Consider the following 10,369-nt stretch of genomic DNA (forward strand, 5'->3'; position numbering starts at 1 on the left):
TCAAGATGCGATTTTCAGATACTTCTGACATTAATCTCAAGATCTGATGTCTGATGTATAGAGGAAATTAAAAAGTTACTTATTAGCTATACTTGAAGGCCAAACTGCATTTAAGAAACCTTAGGAAAAGGACACAAATGTCTGTTTTTTTACAGAGTGCAATAATCCGCAATTCTATTCATTGTTAGTCCTATGTTCTTGGGCCTGTAGGCTTTGCCTTTAGTCCTATATTTATTAGTAAAGTTACCATGTTGTCCTCTTTACCAAATGACTGCAAAGGTGTGCTTAGAATAAAGCGCTAAAACCAGGTTATTTGTTAATATTCAGAGGAATTATGCTATTATTAGTTACTTTGTAGTTGACCATTAGCAATAAATAATAAAGTTTCATTTTGGAAATTAATGGTGATAAACTATGTGCAATCTGCACAATTTTTGAGACAGGATATCAATATGTATCCCTGAGTATCTTAGATTTTGCTATACTGACCAAAGTAGCCCCTATCTCAGAAAGATCTGCTTTTCCTAGCTTCCCAAGTTCTGGGACTAAAATCATGCACCACCATACCTGGCCTCTAATCATCTTCCTGTCAATAAGCCAAAAGTTTAGATTTTTAAATTTTCTGCTTCTTTTTCCCACCCTCACATCTACAACTCAAATCTTTGACTCCTGATTATGCAAATGATACTCTTGACTGCTTTGGTGCAACTGTTTTCTCCTCACTCCTGTGTAGTCTGCACATGGCTTCCGAATTACTTTTTAATTTCCTTCTTAAATTAATCATTCCATTCATTTACATCTCAAATGATATCCCACTTTCTGGTTACCCCTCTACCAACCCCCCATACTACATCTGCCCTCCCCCCTCTCCTTTACCTGTATGAATGAGCTCACCCACCCACCCACCCTCTCCAGCCCTACCACTCCAGCATTCCCTTACACTGGGCATCAAACCTCTCCGGGACCAAAGGCCTACCCCTCCCATTGCTGTTAGGCAAGGATATATATGTGTATGTGTGTATCTAGAGTCATGGACCCCTCCAGGTACACTCCTTGGTTGGTGGTTTAGTCTCTGGGAGAACTGCGTGGTCAGGTCAGCTTATGTTGTTCTTCTAATGGGGTTGCCTCCCCTGCTGCTCCTCTAGTCCTTCTGTCAGCTCCCTCACCATGTTCCCTGAGCTCACATCTGCATTGGTCAGTTGCTGGCTGGACCTCCCAAGGAACTGCCACACCAGGTTCTTGTCAGCAAGCGCCTCTTGACCACTGCAACAGTGTTGGGTTTGGTGTCTGCAGACATGATGGATCCCAAGGTGGGACAGTCCCCAAATGGCCCTTCCTTCAGTCTCTGCTCCACTATTTGTCTGTTCTTCCTTTGGACAGGAACATTTCTAGGTTAAAAACATTAAGATGGTTGGGTGGCCCCATCCCTCGACCAGGGACCGTGCCTATCTACTGGATGTGGTCTCTACAGGTTCTATCTCCCCCTTCTCTGTGCGTTTCAGCTAAAGTCATTCACATTGTGTCCTGGGAGCCTCATATTTCCCTGGTGTCTGGGACTATCTATTGGCTATCCCCCCTGCTACATATTTTTGTTCTATTTCCTAACCCTCTGTACCTCTCTCACATCCCCTACAGTTCCTGATATTGCCCCTTATTACCTCCCCCCACCCTGATCATTCCCAGGTCCTCCCCTCCATTCCCCTCCCATGATCATCCAGTTGTCCCCTCATTTCAGGACTGAAGCATCCATACTCTGGTCTTCCTTCCTTCTAAGCTCCATATGGTCTGTGGGTGGTATCATGGACATTGTGAGCTTTGGGATTAATATTCGCTTCTCAGTGAGTGCATACCATGTGTGTTCTTTTTTGTCTGAGTTACCTCACTCAGGATGGTACTTTCTAGTTCCATCCATGAAGAAATTGCTTGTAATTGCTGAGTAGTACTCCACTGTGTAGATGTAGCACATTTTCTGTATAGATTCCTCTGTTGAGGGACATCTAAGTAGTTTCCAGCTTCTGGCTATTATAAATAAGGATGGTATGGACACAGTGGAGTACTTGTTCTTGTTATATGTCAGAGCACTTTTTGGGTATATGACAAGGAGTGGTACAGCTGGGTCTTCAGGTAGAACTATTTCCTATTTTCTCAGGAAACACCAGATTGATTTCCAAAGTGTTTTACCAGTTTGCAGTCCCACCAGCAGTGGAGGAATGTTCCTCTTTCTCCACATCCTCACCAACATCTGCTGTCACCTGAGTTTTTGATCTTAGACATTCTGATTGATGTGAGATGGAATCTCAGGGTCATTTTGATTTACATTTGAGTTTTTGATCTTAGACATTCTGATTGATGTGAGATGGAATCTCAGGGTCATTTTGATTTACATTTCTCTGATGACTAAGGATGTTGAACATTTATTTAAGTGCTTCTCAATCATTTAAAATTCCTGGGTGGAGAATTTTTTTATTTAGGGTTTAGTGCAGAATTCTATCAGACCTTCATAGAAGACTTAATGCCAATACTGTACAAACCATTCCACAAAATAGAAACAGAAGGAACACTACCCAATTCCTTCTATAAAGCCACAATTATATAAACCCTATACATAAACATCACAAAAATCCAACAGAAAGAGAACTTGAGACCAATTTCCCATAAGAATATTGACACAAAATACTCAATAAAATTCTCACAAACCGAATCCAAGAACACATCAAAATGGTCATTCATCATGGTCAAGTAGACTTCATCTGAGGGATGTAGAGATGGTTCAATATTTGGAAATCTATCAATGTAATCCACTATATAAACAAACTCAAAGAGAATTCTCTATTTAGCTCTGTACTCTACTTTTTAATAGGGTTACTTGGTTTTCTGGAGTCTACCTTCCTGAGTTCTTTTTATATTTTAGATATTAGCCCTCTATCAGATATAGGGTTGGTAAATGTCTTTTCTCAATCTGTGTGTTGCCATTTTGTCCTATTGACAGTGTCCTTTGTCTTACAGAAGCCTTTCGGTTTTATTAGGTTCCATTCGCCAGTTGCTTACCTTAGAGCATAAGCCATTGGTTTTCTGTTCAGGAAATTTTCCCCAATGCCCATGTGTTCAAGTGTCTTCCCCACTTTTTCTTCTGTTAGTTTGAGTGTATCTGGTTTGATGTGATCCACTTGGGTTTGAGCTTTGTACAGGTCAATAAGAATGGATTTATTTGCATTCTTTTACATGCTGACCTCCAGTTGAAACAGCACTATTTGTTGAAAATGGTATCTTATTTCCAGATGGTTTTAGCTCCTTTGTCAAAGATCAAGTAACCATAGGTGTGTGGGTTCATTTCTGAGTCTTCAATTCTATTCCACTGATTTACCTGCCTGTCTCTGTACCAATACCAGCAATTTTAATCACAATTTCTCTGTAATACACTTTGAAGTCAGGGATGGTGATTCCCCCAGAAGTTCTTTCATTGTTGAGAATAGCTTTTGCTATCCTGGATTTTTTTTTTTATTCCAAATGAATTTGAGAATTGTTCTTTTTAACTCTGTGAAGAATTGATTTGGAATTTTGATGGGGATTGAATTGAATCTGTAGATTGCTTTCAGAAAGATGACCATTTTCACTATATTAATCCTGCCAATCCATGAGCATGGGAGATCTTTCTATCTTATGAGTTCTTCTTTGAGTTCCTTCTTCAGGGATTTGACGTTCTTGTCATACACATCTTTCAGTTGCTTCGTTAGAGTCACACAAAGATATTTTATATTATTTGTGACTATTGTGAAGGGTGTTGCAATCTAATTTATTTCTCAGTCCTTTGATTCCTTGAATAGAGGAAGACTACTTATTTGTTACAGTTAATTTTATAACCAGCTACTTTACTGAAGTTGTTTATCAGCTGTAGGAACTCTGTGGTAGAACTTTTGGGATCACTTATACTACCATCTCATCTGCAAATAGTCGTATCTTGACTTTCTCCTTTCCAATTTGTTTCCCTTTGATTTCCTTTTGTTGTCTAAGTGCTCTGGGTAGAACTTCGAGTACTATATCGAATAGGTAGGGAGAGAGCAGGTAGCTTTGTCTTTTCCCTGATTTTAATGGGATTGCTTTGAGTTTCTCTCCGTTTAGTTTGATGTTGGTTATTGGTTTGCTGTATATTGCTGTTATTATATTTAGGAATGAACCTTGAATTCCTGGTCTCTCCAGTACTTTTAATATGAGTGAATATTGTTTTATGTCAAAGGCTTTTTCAGCATCTAATGAGATGATCATGTGGTTTCTGTCTTTGAGGTTGTTTCTATAGTGGGTTACATTGATGAACCATCTCTACATTCCTAGGATGAAGCCTACTTGATCCTAGGATGATCATTTGATGCATTCTTGTATTCAGTTTGCCAGAATTTTATTGAGTATTTTTGTATTGATATTCATAAAGTAAATTGGTTTGTAGTTCTCTTTCTTTGATCTTTTTGTGGTTTAATTATCAGTGTAACTGTGGCTTCATAGAAAGAATTGGGTAGTGTTCCTTCTGTTTCTATTTTAAGAAATAGTTTAAGAAGTATTGCTACTAGATCTTCTTTGAAGGCCTGATAGAATTCTGCACTAAAACCATCTTTCCCCGGGCTGCTTTTTGGTTGGGAGTGTTCTAAGGACTGCTTCTATTTCCTTGGAGGTTATGGGACAATTTAGATGGTTTATCTGATCCTGATTTAACTTTGGTACCTGTTGTCTACCTAGAAAATTACTCATTTCATCCAGATTTTCCAGTTTTGTTGAGTATAGACTTTTGTAATAGGATATGAATATTTTTCCAATTTCCTCAGTTTCTGTTATGTCTACCTTTTCCTTCCCGATTTTGTTAATTTGTGGCCTCTGGTTAGTCTGGCTAAGGGTTTATCCATCTTATTGATTTTCTCAAAGAACCAGATCCTAGTTTTGTTGATACTTTGTATAGTTCTCTTTGTTTCTACTTGGTTGATTTCAGCCCTGAGTTTGATTATTTCCTGCTGTCTACTCCTCTTGGGTATATTAACTTCTTTTTGTTCTAAAGCTTTCAGTTGAGCTGTTAAGCTGCTAGTGTATGCTCTCTCCAATTTCTTTATGGAGGTACTCAGAATTATGAGTTTTCCTCTGCCCTTAGCCCTTTCATTGTGTCCCATAAGTTTGGATATGTTGTGCCTTCATTTTCATGAAATTCTAAAAATCTTTAATTTCTTTCTTTATTTTTCCCTGACCAAGTTATTATTGAGTACATAGTTGTTCAGCTTCCACGTGTCCATGGGCTTTCTGCTGTTTTTGTTGCTATTGAATACCAGCCGTAGTCAATGGTAGTCCTATAGAATACATGAATAATTCAATGTTCTTTTTTATAAGTTGATTAATTTCTTTCCTACTATAATAGTCAAAATAAACACATTTACTCATCTCTCTTATACATGGAAATAAGAAAGATTTCTTTCTTTAAAAAAATATTTATCTGGGCTATTTTATGTATTTACATTTCAAATGTTATCCCCTTTCCTCCCTCTCCCATACTGCCTCCCCCTGCTTCTATGAGCATGCTCCCACTCCCACCTACCCACTCCAAACTCAACACCCTGGCATTGCCCTAAATTGGGGAAATGAGCCTTCACAGGACCAATGGCTTTTCCTCCTATTGATGATGGACAATGCTATCCCCTGCTACATATGTGGCTGGAGTCATGAGTTCCTCCATGTGTACTCTTTGGTTGGTGGTTTAGTCCTTGGAAGCTCTGGTGGGGTTTGGCTGTTGATACTGTTGTTATTCATATGGTGTTACAAACCCCTTCAGTTCCTTTAGTCTTTTTTCTAACTCCTCCACTGGGGTCCCCTTGTTCAGTTCAATTGTTAGCTGCAACCATCCTCATTTGTATTAGTAGGGCTCTGGTAGAGCCTCTCAGGAGACACCCATATCTGGCTCCTGTCAGCAAGCACTTCTTGGCATAGAATAGCAATAGTCATTGGGTTTGGTGACTGCATATGGGATGGAGCCCCAGGTGGGGCAGTCTCTGGGTGAGCTTTTATATAGTGCTTATGAGAAGCACTTGAAGTGGCCAACCTCACGGAGAAAGAGATAAACAGGATTAAAGGGAAGAAGTAGGAAATACTGTATATATACATATATGTGTGTGTGTGTGTGTGTGTGTGTGTGTGTGTGTGTGTATTTGCAGCTTTACATAATGGAGATTTCTTGGGAGAGGTGAGGATGGTTTGCATCATCTCAACTGTTTATTTAAAATGGTTATATTGGTGTGATGGTTAGATGGTTATGTTCAGTTGTCAACTTGCCAGGATCTGGAATCACCTGGAAAGGGAGTATCAGTGAGAGATTGTCTAGATAAGGTTGCCCTGTCTATTGCCTGTGGAGGATTTCTTTGTAATTTGTTTAGTTAGGATGGGAAGGCCTATCCTTAATGTAGGCAGCACCATTTTTGTGAACCGGGTGTGGACTGAGGGCAAGGGATTGATCCCAAGAACTGGTGTCTCTCTGTCTCTTGTCAATGAATAGTGTGTCACAATCTGCTGTGGATTCCCGATGCTGTGATTTTTCCTTGCCAGGATAAACTATAACTGAAACTGTGAGATAAAATTACCCCTTTCTCTCTGAAGCTACTTTTGTCAGGATATTTTGTCATAGCCACAAGAAAACAAAAAGTGTGAAAGATGGTGAATTTTTGTATTTATTTTACCACAATAAAATCCTGGGGGGAAAAATTCTTACCACATGGTTTCACTTATATAACAGCCACAAAATAGCAAAGGCAGAAATATCTGGCATAGGAATTAATTAGAAAAGTAACAAATCTATAGAGATTCTGTGCATTGTCCTCGGCTTCCATAGTTAAATATTGGGACCTAGGGACAGTTTGATGGCCACAAGGACTTTATATCTTGGCATCATCTACATTTCAAGGTGTTATCTACCCTTCCTTGTAAGAGGCCAATGTTATGCTAGATGATGATGATAACGTTGTATAATTTTATTTTTTTCAAAGCCCACTTTTAATGACAGTTCTTAAATACTTTAACCCCCCTTCTAGCTCATCACCCACCAGAGGTAGTAGAAAAGAAAGGATACTGGGGAAGTAGTCCTGTTTAGAAAAGCTTCCTTGGAGCAAATCCTATCTCTGCTGTCAGAATATCAGCAGTTCAGTTCACAGTCAGCTGGTACAGTTTGATCCCCTTGCAGACACTTCACAGATACACCAGCAGTCCATTTTGGTAGAGTCAGGATAGCAAATTTGAATCAGCAGCTGTGGCACTACTTAGCAGAGGCAGCCAGGCCTCAGCCTAGACAGAGTTAGCAGGAGGAAGCCAGAGGAACTCAGGAAATTCTCAGCTGTGCCTCTCTCAGTGATTGAAGATCAGGGAAGATCAAGCCTAGCTCAGCCTCCTTTGTCCCTGTTGGGTTTATTTATATTCCCTCCAAATATCACTTGTCCTCCACGGGTTTTGACTAATCACATGGATCTGTTCCAGCTGACATCACTCTGCCAATCAGCTTGGGTCCAAGGAAAATAGCAAGAAACCATAGCACACCACCAGAAGTTTTGGGGGGCGTTTCTCTCTTTGGAGTCCTGACAAATTGAGCTCAGCTACATATTGTAAGGTTGACTAGTACATGTGTGTCTTTAGCAAAGAATTCTTCATCATGTGTGTTTCCATATGTTTGTTTTAGCAGAAGATTCTTTCTGCTTTAATGAAACATTCCTTCATGTGTTTGCCTTTGCAAAACACCATCCAACACAATTGACTTTCCAAAGAACCCTTAAGTTTCCACTTCATTGTTGTCTTTCAAGTTGACTAAAACCAGAGATAAGTCTGGCTCTGGTACTGGAAGTCAGATCAGTGACTAAAATTGAACTGTAAGATCATCTGCACAGAGAAGTAATGAACTCCCAAGGAAGGAAAGTATTGTTTCTGAAGAAACTATATGAGCTCAACAACAGGTCTGAACAGGACTTGGAGATGACACAGGGGAGCAGATTATGATGGGCTTGCACACAGATGCAAAACATAAAGTTGAATAGTAAATGGTTTCTCAATATGGGAGCATTCTCCTATGATATGAAGCTTATTACTTCCAAGTAAGTACGAGATAGCACTAATACTCACTTAGAAGCTTCAAGAAAACCTACAGAGGACAGCTGAAATGTTAGACTTTCAGGTGCAGATGGTAAATTGACAAATCCACAAAGTGTTGAGTTTGGTGTGCTTTGTAAGAACGTTATATCAGGGCAGAAAGCATACCAACTAGAAATTGCAGGCGCAATGTAAGATGTGAGAGATACAGTTATGGTGATTTATACAATTAAATCAGTTAAGTCACTTAACTCATCTTGTGGAGTTCATGAATGACTCCTGTTTTTCTTATAAAGTCAGAGTGTAACATTTGAACCTTTGTCAAATAAGGGGATATTAGAGGGAAGCTATTTCAAATGTCCTTCCTCTGCACCCAATAAGCACTCATCAAATTAGCAACACCTCACTCAAACTCATTTTAATCTGAGCTTACCTTAATAGTTTGTGTTTATTTAGCAAAGAATGGACCCCTCCATTGTGTTAGTTAGGGTGCCTTTAAATAATCCAAATCGAGCGCATAATTTAGTGCACCAAAGCATAGGGCATCTACTCAGGACATTGTTGATTTTCATGGTGAGTTTAAAGAAGTGTGAAGAGGTAGTCTCTCTAAATTGTTTCAGAATGTCTTATTCCTTAGACTTAGCAAGTGCCATCAAGAGACACCTAGCCAAACAACGTATAAAGGAAGCATTTACTTGGAGGCTTGCTCACAGTTTCAGAGGGTTTGCCCATGACTACCACTATAGGGAGTCTGGCAGTAGGCAAGTAGGCGTGGTGCCCAAGCATTAGCTAAGAGATTAAATCTGATTCAGAAGGAGAGAGAGAAAGAGAGAGAGAGAGAGAGAGAGAGAGAGAGAGAGAGAGAGAGGAGACACAGAGATAAACACATTCAGAGAGAGATAGAGAAGCATAGAGACAGAGAAATACATAGAGAAAGACAGAGACAGGGAGAGATGGAGACAGATAGAGACAGTGAGATAGAGAAGATACTGGGCCTGGCTTGGGCTCTTAGAAAAACCTCGAAGTCTACCCTAGTAACATACCTTTTCCAACAAGGACATACCTCCTACACCTTTCTAAACAACCCACCACTGGGAACCAAATATTCAAATATATGAGCCTATGAGGACCCTTCTCATTCAAACCACCACAGCAAATGACACATAAAATGTGAAAAATGATCACATAAATAACAGATAGGAATTCTTTGTGTACCCTGAGATGCTCTTCGTGAATTTGGATGGTTCTGCTTCATCAAGCCATAGATGTGAAACACACCACCCTCACATGGAAGGTTATAGGTGGGAGACTAGGCTGGGAAAGTCCTGAAAGCATGAATCACATATGATGATGGGTCAGCCAACAAAGGGAGCCCACTCTTTTATTAGACATTTGTACCTATGATTCCATCAGCAGCTGTGACCACTTTATCTAGGAAGAAAATATTTGTGTGTTTTGTGTATACTGCCTAAATGCCTAAAACAGAAAGAAGTGGGCAGTAATAGCATTGTAGCCTCATTTAAGAATAGTTCTCAATAATTAAGAAAGTGGAATTTTTCTGTAAAGTAGAAATTGCTGCCTTCTGTATATTGGATATTACCTTTACTTTCAAGGTAGCATCACAAGACATGGAGATATACAGTACTTTGTGGATAGGTGCTGCAAACAAGGCTAAAGGGTCAAAGACTAAATATTCCTAATAAAGTGGGAGAATTATTGTAGAGTGTAGTTCCTACTACCCGGCTTTAAGCTCTGGATAGACCACGCTACCAGTCACTGTCCTGGTTCCCATGGGTCCATGATGAAAGACACACACACACACACACACACACACACACACACACACACACACACACACACAGAACTCATTTTTAACCTTCCTTATGACTCAGAGGCTGGGCTCTTCTAAGTCTCCCATGGCTAGCATGGTGCAGTGGCTGGGCTTTCTAAAGCCTCCTGTGGCTAGCATGTCTCTTTCTTTACTCCTTGTTTAGATTTACTTCTAAATCTGAGCTTTGTTTAGTTGTTCGGTTGTGAAATGGACTTATTAGAAACGATACGTGGAAATCTCACTGAAGTCAACTCATTTCAAACTGGACGTTAACGGTAAGGTAGATAAGATGGCTCACTGTCTTCAGGTTATTTAGGACGTTTCAGCTATTGCTCTCATCTCTCAAGCCTGAGAGAACTAAACTGGGAGGCACTGGTGGCATAACTATGTGCTGTGCATGGGCACCACGATTCTAACATTCCTTCATCACTTTTAATATGCCTG

This window comes from Rattus rattus, chromosome 3 (genome assembly GCF_011064425.1).
Source record: "Rattus rattus isolate New Zealand chromosome 3, Rrattus_CSIRO_v1, whole genome shotgun sequence".
Lineage (NCBI taxonomy): Eukaryota > Metazoa > Chordata > Mammalia > Rodentia > Muridae > Rattus > Rattus rattus.